General features: G+C 43.3%; 1 long non-coding RNA gene across 1 annotated transcript; it reads right to left on the reverse strand.

Annotated features, from left to right (window-relative positions):
- Positions 1–2756: 2756 nt before the first annotated feature.
- On the reverse strand, positions 2757–9036 carry LOC128411200 (uncharacterized). Its single transcript, XR_008329721.1, has 3 exons — positions 9010–9036; positions 5905–5987; positions 2757–3328 (listed from the first exon to the last, which is right to left on the reverse strand). It is a non-coding gene; the product is annotated as an uncharacterized LOC128411200 (long non-coding RNA).
- Positions 9037–17104: the final 8068 nt, after the last annotated feature.

Below are 17104 nucleotides of genomic sequence, written 5' to 3' on the forward strand. Positions count from 1 at the left end.
TGTATTTCTGATCCTCTATTACCCTATTGTCATTCATTGTTTCTAAGACACTTTGGGGTTCCTTTGAATGAAAAGTGGCCTAGAAATATAATCCATCAATCAAAGCAACCCTCCATTATTCACAACATTTTGGTTTCGTCTCTTGAAACAGATGCTCGCCTCTGTACAAAATGCCTAATTATGATACCAGGAATGCCATGCAACCACCAAACATGCGAAGTTGATGATGGAGGAACCTGCGTTGGCATTACCACCCTCGAAAGTAAGAAACAGCTGCAAAGGTTGTGCCTTGTTTGGGCTCCATGGTCCACATTCCCCTTCTGCTTATTTTCCATTTCTTTAAGATTAGTGATACGGCAATGGGGAATAATTCCTGGAAATGCCTTTGTCAGAAGCATAGCTTCAAGCATGCAGTCTGAGCTTGTATGCAACAAGCTCAGACATTTCTTTCCTGACTGTTGCATAGTTGAAGAGAGTGTTAGTGTAGAAAGGAAGAGAAGGTCTTATTTCCTCTATCACTCAGTGGCGTAGCAAGGTCAGGTGGTACCCCGTGCAGAAAATTTCTTGCCCCCCCCCAGCACATTGAAATAATTAAAAGAAGGACAAATAAGATACTTATATCGCCAGAAAAGAGGGTGTATGACCCAATTCTATAAAACACAGCTCTCTGGTCTCAAAGCCTCCATGCATATTTATGTTTCACTGCAATATCCCACAGTACGCATGAGGGTACCACACAATACTCCACTCCACTCCTTCCCATATATGCTTCCTAAACTTGTTTGTGTGTTTCTCTCTACCTTCTAGAGCAGATTTAGGGGCTGTAGAAAAAGTGGAGAGAGACATGTGTACCTGTATTCAGAATAGCTTTGTTTCCCCAGAGTAATGAACCTTGGACTCAGCTGCATTAGTAAAGAAAAAGGATTTTATATGCATTATAACACTGTGACACTGGATGGCACTGTGGAGTCCCATCTTTCTCCAATGTGATTTCCCATTATAAAATTTACAACATGTTTTCCTAAAATGTTTATATATATATATATATATATATCTAGATTCAGCCCTTGTGTTTCTTTATTCTTTCAGCCATCAGTATTACCAGGTTTTTTAATGGAGCACTTTGGATATTTTATGTGAATTCCAGTTAATCATTGTGGTAACTGAGGATGAGAATGATACATATCTTCACTCTTTTCTCTTTTCCTCTTTGTTTCTCTTCACACGTTGTCTCAGATGGGGTGTTTAGAGATAAAATACTCGATTGTGCATTGAAGGATATGGTGAAGTGTAATATGCCTTCTCCTAATCAAAATGGTATCCGTCGGGAAGTCAACTGCTGTGATGATTCTGATTTCTGCAATGCAAACTTTTAAAGCAGGCTGAGAGTCACCTCAAGATTCTGCCTTCCTAAAATAATAAACATTTATTCTGTTCCCCCTCAGCTTGTCAACCTTTCTTGTGTTTTCCTTTCTTTCAAATATGCTATATTCTGTGGTGTAATGGTCCAAGACAGAGGGGGGTAAGTGGGTTCAAAATGGCCAGGACTATTTTGGCTGCACTATACGATAGCAGCTGAATCAGCATGAAAGGGGAGATTTTTGCTCACTGTATTCGGAAAAGTCAATCATTTAGGAACACTTGAAACATGAGGAGCTTGGGTTTAAAGAGAACGGTGGGCAAGTGTTGTTATGCACAATGTGTCGATTTCTTGGTTAATCAAAAAGAATTCACTGACTCTATATATCACTTGCTCTCATTTCCTCTACTTTCAAAACTTTCATCAACTCCCTATTTTTTTAAATCAAAACTCATGTTTCAAGCCATCAATTCAGCTTCCTATTACACAGCTCCTTTTGGCTTTTTCGAGTGGGATCTACGAACCACTGGCTCAGACTGTCCAAATCCTTCCCCTCACCCCACTCCATCCCTGTTGACCCTGCCAACTTTTAAAATAAAATCTGGTGTTGTGGGTGATGCAAGTCTGTTCAAGAGTTCTGACACTGTGTTATATATAGCAACTAGGCATTCATGTTGCAAGACCTCACTCCTAGTGGAACACTGAAATATGTTTTATTTTGTCTTAGGCCACATTCACACCATGCATTTAAATTACTATGATGCCACTTTAAACAGCCATGGCTTCCCCCACCCCTAAAATCTTGGAGTTGTCATTTATTTTTATTCCATTTTTTTTTAAAAAAACCATTGTTATCGCTTTCCAAAAATATAAACATTAACAAAACAATTGGTTTTCCCCATTTCCAACCCCTCTCCCTGGAACAGAAGACTAATCAGTTAGATTTTCCCATAAGTCCATGTGAATATTTCATAAAGGGGTAACATATTTCAACAAAATTATCCAGATCAGATGCCTTGTTGAGACATGTACTCTCTTTGTTAGTTTCTCAGACAAAGCAATTGTCCATATTTTTTTCCATTATCTGATGTGTAGGTGATCAATTACTTTGCTATGAGTAATTGTGCAGCCACCAGAAGAAAATCAATACAGTGGTACCTCGGGTTACATACGCTTCAGGTTACATACGCTTCAGGTTTCAGACTCTGCTAACCCAGAAATAGAGCTTCAGGTTAATAACTTTGCTTCAGGATGAGAACAGAAATCGCACGGCAGCGGTGCAGCGGCAGTGGAGGCCCCATTAGCTAAAGTGCTGCTTCAGGTTAAGAATAATTTCAGGTTAAGAACGGACACCCAGAACGAATTAAGTACTTAACCTGAGGTACCACTGTAAGTTCTGTGTATAACAAATTAAGTTGAATATCTGTTAATAAGCCTAGGCTTGGATTACATTATATGTCCTGATTTGTGATTTTGCTTATTTCTGTACATATGCTTTCCCAGAATGGTTGTAACAGCTCACATGCCCACCACATATGAAAAGTCATATCAGTTGCTCTGTAGTTTATTAAGGGTGCTGAGAGTTGCTTCTAAACTCTCCTATTCCTTCCCAGAGCTACAATTCCAGAGTCGTTTAACAATCAATCCCTCTTCCCAGGGAGCTGTGGCAACTTTAACAAACTACCATGCCTAGGATTATTTGGGGAAATCTATGACTGTTTAAATGGTGTCATATAGTTTTAGATGTGTGGATTCAAGATTAATGACTCTTCTTCTTCTTCTTCTTCTTCTTCTTCTTCTTCTTCTTCTTCTTCTTCTTCTTCTTCTTCGATTGCAGTGCTCACATATAACATTTTATCAGTCTTTTATTAATCAATCTTGCCAGCAACTCAGGTATAGGGTCTTTTCCGTGCAGGATCCTGAATAACGGAAAGAGCAATGGATCCTTCAGCTCTCTTCCACTGGAACCTTCAAAACAAAACAGAGAATGGGACTGAATGGCAGACACGCACCCCTCCACTGATCCTGCTGTTTTTTAAACCATATCAGTTAATCTTTTCAGATTGACTCTAAGCGTTCATTGCCCGATAACAATAAACTCTCCCTTTAGGTTATTCATTGCTTGTTGACAATGCTAGAAGAATTTCTGAGGATGCGGAACACTTTTTACCAAATACCAAATCACTTCCGCGTCTCACTTCACCTCCTGCTCCTGAATTTAATTACTGGTAACTAGCAGAATGGAAAGAAGTAAAATGGTAGTTTGGGGAAAATATCATTGCTTAATTGAGCAGTCAGCTATACAGAGTGTTGCCAAAATAAGTGGAAGCATTAGATTGTTGTAATGAGACTGGACTGCCATGACTGAGAATGAACACCACACCAGGGATTTGGGTAGATTAAACATATGGGGAGGATTCAAGGCAGTTCCAAGCAATGAGACCCTAGGTGTCAATTCCCCATCATAGAGCCGGGCTCTACCAACTGTAAAACATACGGAGCACATTAATTCTAAATAGGAAAGCAATCTATGGTGTGTGGGTCAAAAAATATTAGGGCATGGGACAGGAACCTGAAAGCTGGTGGTCCTCCTGAATATGGGACAGAGTTAAGACTCCTTGCCTTTCCGGTGCTGTATCACTGCCACTGAAATATACTCGGAGTCAAGAGTGGATTTCATGCTCTTTATTCAGCTCATAGTGGTGAGGAGGAATAGAAGTTCCCCCAGAATGTCTGCTTTATATGCATTATTTACATAATGGGCCCCAGGTGATTGGCTAATTCCGGGAATCACCTGAAGGCCAATCAGGTTGCGGATTCACTTCCACCTGGAGCTGGATTGGGTGGCTCCTGTGGACCAATCAGACTGCTGCATTCTGGACCATATTGTTCTAGGACCAACCAGACTGCTGCATTCTGAATCCTATTGTTCTAGGACCAATCAGACTGCTGCCTTTTGGATCCTATTCAACTCAGTACATAACAGCCACCTTTCTAGTTCTGTAGATTAAAGGTAAAAAGCATTTCAAGAAGAAAGGAGTGGAATGGCAGCGCGGGAATGCTTAGTTTGAGACAGACAACACAAACGTATATCACTCAGAAGAAATCCCCACTGATATCAGTGAGGTTTACTCTGATGTAAATGTGTATTGCAGACAAAATCTCAAGCTTTGTATTTGATTTGTGAAACAAAGTTACAAAAAGCAAAACAAAAACCCTCACAAAATATTTGGCTATCATGACTCCACTGGGGCAGGCGAGGCAGCCAATCTGATGCTGCAACAATGGACTCGATGAGAAAAACCCAACGAGGAAAAGCAAGGTAGGGCTCCAAGCGGAGGCTGTTCAAATTGCCTGGACACAGACCTGAGGGAAGCCTTCTTGCTCTGTCAGCTCCAGCCCCACCCCTGGCCCAGCCCATTGTCCAAGCCTGAACCCTCATTCGTATAGCTGTCAACTTTTCCCTTTTCTTGCGAGGAATCCTATTCAGAATGAGGGAATTTCCCTTTAAAAAAGGGAAACGTTGACAGCTATGCCCATTCGCCAATTCCTGGTGCAGGCTAGGATCTGGCTCGTGATATGCCCAGGCCACCTATCAGGGCAGGACACCACCCTCAAATCCCTCATCAAGGTCTTAGAAGAGCCTCTGCCATCCCACAACACTGCCGCATCGAGAGGGTGAGCGGACTTGGCTATGGTCACTCTGAAGAATGTCCCATTAAGCAATCATTTTAATAAATAAATAAATGGGAAATATTTTTATTTTATTGTATTTATTTATTAAATTTGCATACCACCCTATACCCATAGATCTAAGGACCACCAACTCAATAACAACAACAACAACAACAACCATGGTGTATAATTAAAACTTTAAAATACAGTCATACCCCAGAAGTTGAATGAATGCCTTGCAACTCGAACGTTTTGGCTCCCGAACGCCGCAAACCCGGAAGTGAGTGTTCCAGTTTGGAAATGTTCTTTGGAACCCAAACATCCAGCATGGGTTCTGCGACTTCTGATTGGCTGCAGGAACTTCCTGGAGCCAATCGGAAGCAGCGCCTTGGTTTCTGAACGTTTTGGAAGTCAAATGGACTTCCGGAACGGATTCCGTTCGACTTCCAAGGTACGACTGTATAGGGGAAATAGCCAACAGTGAAACAAATAAATTCTCTGAGAAGGCCTGGCCTGCTGAAACAAAATATCTTTTGGTATCAAAAATATCAAAATGGCAATACCTGTCTGATTTCAGTAGGAACAGTGTTACAAAATACTGGTGCCACTACACACAAACAGGGGTAGCCAATATGGTGTCCTTCAGATGTTGTTGAACGTTGCCCAGCAGCCTCAGTCATCATGATTAGGAATGATGGGAGCTGTAGTTCAGCAAAATAAATAAATAAATAATGGCTACCCCTGGTGTAGAAACTAAATGAATTTTTCATGAATAGAAAGCAGAAGGAGCAGTGATGTACCAATACCTGGGTGAGAGGAGGTGGCCATTTGCAAAAGGTGGCCAACCTCACAGACTGTTGTATACTTACGCAGTCTGTTCTGGGATGAGAAGGCTGTCTCCATTTGCTAGACACAGGGTATTACTGTCAGCAGTAACAACAGATGTTCCTTCCTGAAAAGGCAGGAACAAAAGACAGGCTTTTAATTCTTTCTGGACTGTCATTAGCAGCCACAAACTAGGAAGTATATCTTAATGAACTAATCAGTCAGTCTAACCAAATCATCAGTAATCTAGTGATCTGGGAAATAAACAAATCAATTAATTCTGGAAAAGCAGGGCTTGTGACCCAAAACAGTCTTTAACAACTATATGCCACAGGCTTGATAGACATCCTTGGTTCTCCTCTTTCTGGGACCTGAATAAACTGAATGGTCATTGGGACAAGAACCTAGATTTGGCTGCTGGTGGGAGATTTTTCATTTACCACAGTGTTTCTCAACGTTTTTTCAATCCATGTCCCCTTTTAGCTAACATAAAAAAGATCCCACACCCCCTTCAATCCCAGTTCACGTAATTATTTAATTTGAATTTTTCACATGGATTGAAATTTCGTAACTTTAAATTTGTTTACTTATATTGTACATTACCAAAACAAAAAAACCCTATTCTCTCACACACTCCACACCAAGTTCTTCGTATGCCCCTGTTGGTTGAGAAAAACTGATTTAGTGCATCACAAGTTGTGCAAACCTAGTATGCAGTGAAAAGGTCCTCCTTTGTTTTGATCAGTTTAGGCTCATTACTTGCAGGGCGGGGGAATATTGAGACCAATAATGTGAGTCGATGTAGAATTTTGGGGAAAAGTTTGTCTCTCCCTGGAATTCTGTAGTGATAGCTGACCTTTTCATTTGTGGAACTATTTGAATTGAAATAAGAGGGGGGGGGACTGAGTGAGGCTTAACTTCCATAAGTAAAGCCAACAGAAAAAGAAAAACTCCCTTGCTACGCAGTACAGATACACTGTGAGGAGTAGCAATCAGACTGAGTTTTGCAGCCCACAGCTCCACATAATGAAGCTGTCTTGAGGCGACCCACTTCTGTGGCATTGTTAATCAACTAAGCTAGCAGTGTGCTGATAGATATGTCAGCCTGAAAATATGGCACTTGGTTGTTTGAAGTATTTTTCAGTCTTCTCATCCGATCCTTGAAATACTTTCCAGGACCTGAAAAGTTGCTCACCAAGCCAACAGGGACTAGATTGACATTGTGTTGTTGTTTAGTCGTTTAGTCGTGTCCGACTCTTCGTGACCACATGGACCAGAGCACGCCAGGCACTCCTGTCTTCCACTGCCTCCCACAGTTTGGTCAAACTCATGCTGGTAGCTTCGAGAACACTGTCCAACCATCTCGGCCTCTGTTGTCCCCTTCTCCTTGTGCCCTCCATCTTTCCCAACATCAGGGTCTTTTCCAGGGAGTCTTCTCTTCTCATGAGGTAGCCAAAGTATTGGAGCCTCAGCTTCACGATCTGTCCTTCCAGTGAGCACTCAGGGCTGATTTCCTTCAGAATGGATAGGTTTGATCTTGCAGTCCATGGGACTCTCAAGAGTCTCCTCCAGACTGACATTACTACAAGGAAAACCATGAATACACTACTAAAAAGGGCTCATATCTGTCTTGTAAGAATGATGCTCTGTGAGCCATTTCATTCCTGTGAGGACTAATGGAGGTCTTGCATGAACAGAACTTTTCAAATGGGCAGGTAGGGAGAATGATTTTACACTCAGGTTGTGCTTGTGGGCTACCAATGGGACAGCTGGGCTATATGGACTTTTGACTAGATCTAGGAATAATCATCTAATATTCTTAAACTGAATATAAGTAGATATAATCAACAGTAGACTGGGTTCAGAAAAGGCTGAGGAACCCATGGGTGAACCCCACTGCCTCAGTCCAACTGCAGCGATGACGAGGGTGTCCCACATCATCTGTAACCCCTGGAGTGAAAGACTTTTCTCCTGAGCCAAACTCAAACCCACAGCTGGATCCTCTGCCCATGGAGGCTTCACCGAGTGGGGTAGAGCATCTATGCTAGCTTTCTGACAAGGGTGTTGTTTTGCTTGCCAGGAGGAAAAGGGACAAGGCTGTGGGGTAGGGTTGGGGGAGACATGGCCAAACACTGGATTGGCTTTGCAGCATGCCAGCCTCTATGTCACCTTGCTGCTCTCCCTCCAGATAAGCAACTGGCTACCCCAGAAGCTACCATAGCAGTTCTGTCCTACCTGTTGAGCCACCTATGGTCAGTTCACACACCTCATTTATTTCCATTGCTTGTTTGATGAAAGAATTACCGTATTTTTTGCTCTATAGGACGCACCCGACCATAAGATGCACCTAGTTTTAGAGGGGGAGAACAAAACAAAAAAATTCTCTCCCTCTCTGCGCAGCGCCCCTTCAGCGAAGCAGCAGGAGAAGCGGAGCCCCTTCCATTTCTCCTCCCGCTGCAGCTATCCCTGAAGCCAGGAGAATCTTGCTCTCCTGGCTTCAGCGAAAGAAGAAGAAGAAGAAGAGTTTGGATTTGATATCCCGCCTTTCACTCCCCTTCAGGAGTCTCAAAGCGGCTAACAATCTCCTTTCCCTTCCTCCCCCACAACAAACACTCTGTGAGGTGAGTGGGGCTGAGAGACTTCAAAGAAGTGTGACTGGCCCAAGGTCACCCAGCAGCTGCATGTGGAGGAGCGGAGACGCGAACCCGGTTCCCCAGATTACGTGACTACCGCTCTTAACCACTACACCACACTGGCTCTTCGCAACACGAAGCCTCCAGAGCACAGCGGGAGCTCCCGCTACACTCTGGAGGCTTTGGGCGGCTATCCCCGAAGCCTGGAGAGTGAGAGGGGTCAGTGCACACCCTCTCGCTTTCCAGGCTTCAGCGAAAGCAACGCGAAGCCATGGAGCCTACATTCGATCCATAAGATGCACACACATTTCCCCTTAGTTTTTGGAGGGGGGGAAAGTGTGTCTTATAGAGCGAAAAATATGGTATTGCCCGTGCGGAAACACCGGCTCCCTCGGCCTGAAGTGAGATCAGCGCTGCACCCCCTAGTTGCCTTTGACTGGACTTAACCTTCCAGGGGTCATTTACCTTTTTACCCTACCTACATAGTTAGTGTGAAATGGAAGTAGCATCACATACCAGCTGCCATAGCCATACATCTGCAACATCATCAATAGAAGATGCATCCATGTGGGAGATTTTTCTGACAATGTAAACCACCTCAAATCAGACTTGATTAATAGAGGTATATAGTAATAATAATAATAATTTTATTATTTGTATCCCACCCATCTGGCTGGGTTTCCCCAGCCACTCTGGGTGGCTTCCAACAAATTTAAATCATAATAAAACATCAAACATTAAAAACTTCCCTAAACAGGGCTGCCTTCAGATGTCTTCTAAAAGTTGTATATTTATTTATCTCCTTGACATCTGATTGGAGGATGTTCCACATGGAGAGAGCCACAACTGAGAAGGCCCTCTGCCTGGTTCCCTGTAACCTCATTTGTTGCAGTGAGGGAACCACCAGAAGGCCCTCAGAGCTGAACCTCAATGTCTGGGCAGAACGATGGGGTTGAGATGCTCCTTTACGAATACAGGGCCAAGGCTGTTTAGGGCTTTAAAGGTCAGCACCAACACTTTGAATAAGTTATATAAATATCTATTTTTATTTATGTTTAATGTTAACTGAAAAGGCACATTTAACGTCACTTGTTTGGTCTCTTGATGACTAAATCTGTGTTCCTCAGAAGTACTGGTGTAAATCAGTTTAGCAGGAATCTGTATAGCTCCCTAGAATGGCTGTTGGGCATACAACTGCTATAGAGTTTCTCCTAGTTCAGGGTTTGGGAACCTGTAGTCTTCCAGACATGGCTTGACTACAGCTGCCTTCATCTACTGGGAGTCCAACAGAGATTGGGCAGAGATTCCTCATCCTTGTCGAAGGCCAATAGAAGAGAGAGAGAATGGACATCTTCGGGCTAGATTATCCTTGAGGAACATTGTATATCATTTATTCCCTGCCCCTGAATAAGATATAAAAACCACTTGTCCACAGGAGGCTGCCTGTTCACTTGAAAAAATAATTCACTCAACTCCTCCTTTTCAAAGTACTCAAGTTTTTTCTACCTCAGTTTCAGAGCTGTCTCCAAAAAGTCTGAAGGATTTCTTCTGATCTATCTCTTCACGATGATCATTCAGCCAGCCTTGAAAGGAAAAAGGATCCATGACCTTGGCTTCGTTTAAGGGGAAAGGCATTTCTTTCAAAAGTTCATCTGAAAACAAAGAAAATCTAGAGGTAGAAAAGATAGATATATATATATTTCTGATTGCTTTAGAAGCGGCGACAGGTGTTTGCCCATCAGAAAGCTTATTGCAAGAACATGTGATATTGTCATATTAATGCTTGGTGTTTCAGAAGATTCAAACATACGGGTAGAAAAGGACAAGGGCCAAATTTCAAATTATCTAACAGTCCACGACAGCTTCTCCTACTTCTCCTGCCCTTCACCAGCTTCTTTAAACCTGCCACCCATTAGGTCTTTCAATTCCTGCTTTGTCATAAATACAGACAACATTAAGCAGACACGTTTACTGCCACTACTCATTACCTCCCTACTGTGCATTAAAATGCCTTCTAGGGATTCTCTTGGCCAATATGGAACAAAACTGATTATGCAGCACTTCACAATTTAATATCCTGCATTTCCTGATTGTTTTGAAACAGTCTGAAACACTCTCTGCCCTTTCAAATCCTGTTCTGGGGTTCACAGTTTTGCACCCTGTGAAATTAACTTCAGTCTCTTAACTAAATGCAAAGGTGAAATCTCCCACACTCCCATTTTCTTCTTCAAAAGCCACAGGGTACTCTCAAAACACGTCTCTGGGGTGCTTTTTCGGTAATGGTCCAAATAAGATGCAGAAAAATGCAACTGTGGTAGCCCAGGTAGTTATGAAGCACATTAGGTAAGCATCAGTAGTATAGTCAGCCAGGGGTCCTGGGATTGCGGCCTACTTAGAAACCTTCCTGTATCCTGTATAATTGTTTTTGCAGATCAGGTTTAGATGTGGGGGAAAAAATGTACTGCGCTGGGAATAACAAAGACATGGCACCAAAATTTATAGTTTTTTAAAAAACCCAAACAGATCAGTAACTTCTTAAAACTCTGCAGATCTCTGGCAAGAAAATGCTATTCCTGGTAACTGGCCTCTAAGGTCTTTTAATTTTAAAAACCCTCAGGCCAACACTTCATGCATGGTGGAGCAGCACAAGCTGGGCAGCTTCTCCCCAACACCTGCCTTCCCAGCGCCAAGAGTCACTGTTAGTTCTGAGGAAGGAAGAGGCTTAGCAGAGGTAGACCAGTGCTCCTGCCACCATGTTTGCACCTCGCTGGGATCCAGTGTGGTGTAGTGGTTAAGAGCAGTAGACTCATAATCTGGTGAACCGGGTTCGCGTCTCCACTACTCCACATGCAGCTGCTGGGTGACCTTGGGCCAGTCACACTTCTCTGAAGTCTCTCAGCCCCACTCACCTCACAGAGTGTTTCTTGTGGGGGAGGAAAGGAAAGGAGAATGTTAGCCGCTTTGAGACTCCTTTGGGTAGTGATAAAGCGGGATATCAAATCCAAACTCCTCCTCCTCCTCCCCTCCTCCCCCTCCTCCCCCTCCTCCTCCTCCTCCTCCTTCTTCTTCTTCACTGAACTCCCTACCCTGTGTCTCACCTTTCCTCCTCTCAGGAATGCTCATTGGTGGGAATGCAGGTGAGCAACGTTGCCTTGCCTTACCCACCCCCCTCCGATGGCTGCTGCATCTAGTGGTGTCTTATAGGTAGAGATGGAGAAGAAATTCAGTTTAGTGAGGACTTGCAATGCAAACATACCCAATTGGAACTTCCTGAAACAACATGCAAATCTTCAAGACTGGCACTTCTCTACATTTTACGATGCAGTTCCCCAACCAAATGATGCGTACAAAAATGTGTATCTCAGCTTCAATGTCAGGGCTTCAATGGCCTCTGCAAGTCTCCACTGGCACACTTATAGCAGATTTTGATAGCCAAGATGTGTAAATAAGAAGCAGATTCTTGACGTTCTTGAAAGACTAAATGCATTCCCCCACACCCAAAGAACAAGAAAGTGTTATAGGACGTCCTTTCAACATCCTTTGTTTTATTTTGTACAGTCATACCTCATGTTGCGTCCGCTTCAGGTTATGTGTTTTCGTGTTGCGTCTCGTAGCAACCCGGAAGTACTAGAAAGGGTTACTTCTGGATTTTGCAACTGGTGCATCCGCAGAAGGACTAAATCACACCGTGCACATGCGCAGACGCAGCGCTTTGGCTTACATCAATTCCATGTTACGGACGGGCCTCCGGAATGGATTCCGTCCGTAACATGATGTTTCAGTGTATTGAAGAGACTTTATCCACTCAGTCAGTAAACCTACACCCACTTACCAAGGAGTAAGCGCCATTTAACTAAGTAGATTTCACTTCTGAGTAGACCCATACAGAATCACCTTTTTTCAGGTTTCATTCAATGAACATGAAATGTGACATGTAATGTTAATGGCAATGTCCAGATTATCTAGTAGTACTTTATTTAGAATTTCAGAATTTGGTTTTGAGTGCAAAATTAAGAAGACGAGAAGAGCCTGCTGGATCAGGCCAATGACCAATTCAGTCCAGCATTCTGTTCTCATAAGAGTCAGCCAGATGCCTGTGGGAAACTGGCTTGAAGGACCCAAGCACAAGGGTCTTCTCCCCTCTGGTTATTTTCAGCAACTGGTAATCGGTAGCAGCTCTCAAAGTGTGATTGCCAGAGAAAGTGTTCCTGACAAATTGGTACACAAAGCTCCTGCACATTAGAAATGCATTCAGGACACACAAGAAACCCATAAAGAGAGAATGCAATTGCACATTGTACTTAAGGTACACAGTATAGTTCCATCTGGCTGAACTCAGATAGCAATGTCCCAACTCCTGCCTACCTTCATATAATTTCAGTACACTGTGGGAAGTGTACCAGAGCAAATGCATCTGCTGGCCAAGAAAGCAGATACATAAAAGGCAAATGATGAAATGAAAAACTCAGACAATGTCATAGGCTGAGTACTGTTTCATTTCAGTTTCTGGCCAAAAACCTCCCCTTTCATGCTATAAGGCATGGAGAGTCCTCCCCTCCCTTCAGTGACTTCAAAGAGTAGTAGCGAAGTTAGCTAATATGAATCCTCCACCTTCCATCTCCCACAACATCCCGGGCGTCAACGAGAAGTTCCTCCTCTCTGCATTCTTTTTTCTCTAAGATGGACAGACCTCCTAGTTTTGGGGGAGGGAGGGTCTCCCATACTCTCTAATGATGTCTCTGCTGGCTGTTCCTTCCCTTCTGTTTTTCTTTCCATTATCTCGTAGCTAGGCAACTCCTGCCTAAGATGCTCTGTGTCTGTGTCGCTCCCTGCTTCTGAAACTGCTGGAGACAAGGGGCGCGAATCTTCCCACTCCTCCAGCTCCTCTTTAAAGAGGATCTGATCTGCCTGAGAATGCATTCCCCAATCCTCTGATTCAGACCATTCCCTGACACATGCTGATTGGGCTGTTCTAGGATACTACGGGTGGCATTGTGGTCTAAACCACTGAGCCTTGGGTTTGCCAATCAGAAGGTCGGCGGTTTGAATCCCCACAACGGGGTGAGCTCCCATTGCTCTGTCCCAGCTCCTGCCAACCTAGCAGTTCAAAAGCACGCCAAAAAGTGCAAGTAGATTAATAAGTACCGCTCCGGCAGGAAGGTAAACGGCGTTTCCGTGTGCTGCTCTGGTGTCGGTGTTTGTTTGTGCCAGAAGCGGCTTAGTCATGCTGGCCACATGACCTGGAAAAACTGTCTGCGGAGAGGACAAACACCGGCTCCCTCGGCCTGTAAAGTGAGATGAGCGCCGCAACCCCAGAGTCGTTCGCAACTGGACTTAACTGTCAGGGGTCTCTTTACCTTTACTGTACCTTAGGATACTGCAGCTGAAATAGCACTGACTAATTTGAACCCACTCAACCCCCCCCCCACTATCTTGGACTATTACACCACTGCATATATCATACTTGAAAGAAAAGAAAAGAAAAAACCAAGAAAGGATGACAAGCTAAAGAGAAACAGTATATAATTTTTATTCTTTACAGGAGGGTGAAGGCTGATGACTGTGTCAATTCTGTTTCCAAGAATTGCCATGTCCAAGCTTGCCATGTCAACATTTAAAGGGGAAATATATTAGTGCAGAGATGGACCCTCTTTTTCAACTCCAGGGAAATCCTGAAGGTGCAAGGGGTTCATACCAGTGGCCACACACATTGACTAAGAAGAGGCAGGCAGCTTATACACACATGCCATGGGAGAGAAGCACTATGACAACTGACACATTTGTTAATTTTGGATTCTGTCTCATTTCTTGATTCCTAAATTCAGTTTTCCATAATTCCACAACAATTCATTATTTTAATGATATTTGGAAGTAATTGTGGTGGGCCCAAGGGTAACACGAGAACCTTGGTCCAGGTCCAGTCCAGAATCTAAAGGTTCTGCTAGGAGTCAGTCTGACAGGGTCAAGGCAGGACACGAGGCAGGAAACCAGGCAAGGACAGGTACAGGATCTGGCATACAGCAATGTTGCTCCCACAACCTGGGGTGAGGTCTGACAGCCTTTTATCTTTGTTGGGCAAACGGCCGGTCCTGATCCCCCACTGACTCACATCCCTGTTTCGCTCGAAGGTGAGCACTCCTCCTGCAAGTACTCAGGTCTCTCCTTCTCTCAGACCTCAGTCTCTGCAGCTAGGGAGACGTCGGTGTGTTACTAGACCCAGGGGCTGCCTCAACCTCCCCTGACCAAACCGGTAGTGGAGCAGCTGTAAGTGATGGCCCAGCTGAAGGCAACAAGGTAATCCCCGCATCTGGAGCCAGGACAGGCTCAGGCACCTGACTCGGCCCAGTTGGTGTTTGTTGCAAGGGAACCTGTGCAGACTGGGACTTTTCAGGATCAGGCCCCAGACTTGGTTCAGATGATAGGCAAAGGATCCAGTGCAGACTGAGACTCCTCTGGTTCCGAGTCTGAGCCTGAGTCCCAAGCCATCACAGTAATACTATCTCCAACAAGTCTCTTCAATACAAAATAAAACAAAAGACGTTGAAAGGAAATCCTATAACACTTTCTTCTTCTTTGGGAGTGGGGAAATGCATTTAGTATTTCAGGAACGTCAGGACTCTGCTGTTTATTTACACATCTTGGCTATCAAAATCTGCTATAAGATTGTCACTCCCATCTTTTCTATATTAGTGAGGCTAAAAGGTCTCCTTGAAGTTATTTTTGAATGGGCATGCATAAGGTTGTGAGGTAAGTATGGCTTTGCGGTGTTTATATTGTCATTTCTACAGTTTTATTATATCAAATTAGAAACATTAAAACCATTGTCCATTTATTGCTGGGCAAGCATTGATGACATTTCTGATTTTGCCCTTCATTTATTTGGTCCTAATGTTGGCTATTTGCAGACTAGTTGCGCTGCAGAGAGCTTGCGAGGGAGACCACACATTACAAGGAACACAAAATAACTTTAGCTAGGTTTTAATAACAAAAACAAATATTCCTTTTACACTTAATATATCAGAAAACATGACCCATCCACCAACCCAACCACCAGTGTACTGAGAGAGCTAGGTGCTGCTCTTTATATACTATACCCAATTGCTGACACAGCTTAATTAACACAACTTAGCTGCACCTGCTATACTGTTTCACGGCTGTAAAACTAGGTCACGTTATTTGCTCTGGCCCTTAAAGACATACACATCTTGTGGAACAATAATGAACCTTCAAATTTAAAGAGACCATTCAACACCTAAAAGTTGAATTAAACACTAAAACCATTGTCCATTTATTGTTGGGCAAGCATTGATGATATTTTTGATTCTGCCCTGCATTTATTTGGTCCTAAAAGTGGCAGGTGTGCCAGTGCAGACTTGCAGAGGCCATTAAAGCCCTGACATCAAAGAATCTGTTGCACCGATACTTCAAGTCCTCACTTAAATTGGGAATTTTTGTTCTGTGATGAGTGGCCAGTTCATGATGTTATGGCCCACCCATTTATCTTTATGGTTCCTTTCTGAGGACACCATGATCTCTAGGGTGTTGGTAAAAGGATCAAAGGAAGGAGCTTCTCCACCCTGGAGGAATCTAGTGAAGGTCCACATCTATTCCTCTGTGATTTGGGGCTCTGCTGGAGAACACACCTTTTGATACCAAGATGTCCATCCCAAGTCAAGAACTTCTTGCAATCTGTGTTTTCCTGTTCCTCACACCTGGAGGTATGTTCTTTTTGCAAGAGCTGGGAAAAGCACTGTCAGCCAAGGGAGGCAGCTTAAGTGCAGGTTGGCAGGCAGAAGTATGAACCAAACCAAATTTATGCTCTGTCCATAGAATCTGAACTGAGTCAGTTAAATGGAAATTTTCTGTTCTCTCCCTCTGTTGCACCTTAATGGAAAGACTGTTGCTAGGTGGCAATTGAGGGAGAGGGCGAGACAAGGGCAGCTGTTGTTGCAGTGAAGCTGATCAGAGAATCAGAGAATCTTAGAATTGGAAGGGACCCAAGAGTCATCTAGTCCAACTCCCTGCAATCAATGATGGAGAGGCCCTGCTTCACATCTCTTTCTTTACTGCAGCCTGTTAGAATCTGTTCAACATTTTATCTATTTAAGCAACTCTCCCTAATATTCAAGCAGGGAAACTGACTCCTTTACCGGGTAGAGATACTTTACAAACAGAAAATAAAACTCAAGATGTGGGCAAGCCTTCTGTAGCACAAGAAATCTTTAATAAAAACTATTTATTTTAAAAAAAGATGAGGGTAAACTATAGGTTCATCTCAGAGCTAAGGTTTGATGGCTCAATGTTTTCCCATCCTGTGCCGACTCCTTTTAATCCCATTTGGAATCAATTCTTTAAAGAACAAGCCATGAAAAATCCACCCGGCTTTACAAGCATGAAGTCCTTCAGAAGTGGTCTGGGGGCTTTCTCTTTCTCCATTTCTCCATTTAATATTTTACAGTGGCTTAGGGAAATTCTGTGGCCATTTGGCTATTACTTTTTAAAAATCTTGTTAATTATTCTGTATGATTTCTGCTGTATTCTGTCATGATTTGTGATGTATTTCTGATGCTCTATTACCCTATTGTCATCCATTGTTTCTAAGACACTTTGG

The sequence above is a fragment of the Podarcis raffonei genome, chromosome 3 (genome assembly GCF_027172205.1).
Source record: "Podarcis raffonei isolate rPodRaf1 chromosome 3, rPodRaf1.pri, whole genome shotgun sequence".
Lineage (NCBI taxonomy): Eukaryota > Metazoa > Chordata > Lepidosauria > Squamata > Lacertidae > Podarcis > Podarcis raffonei.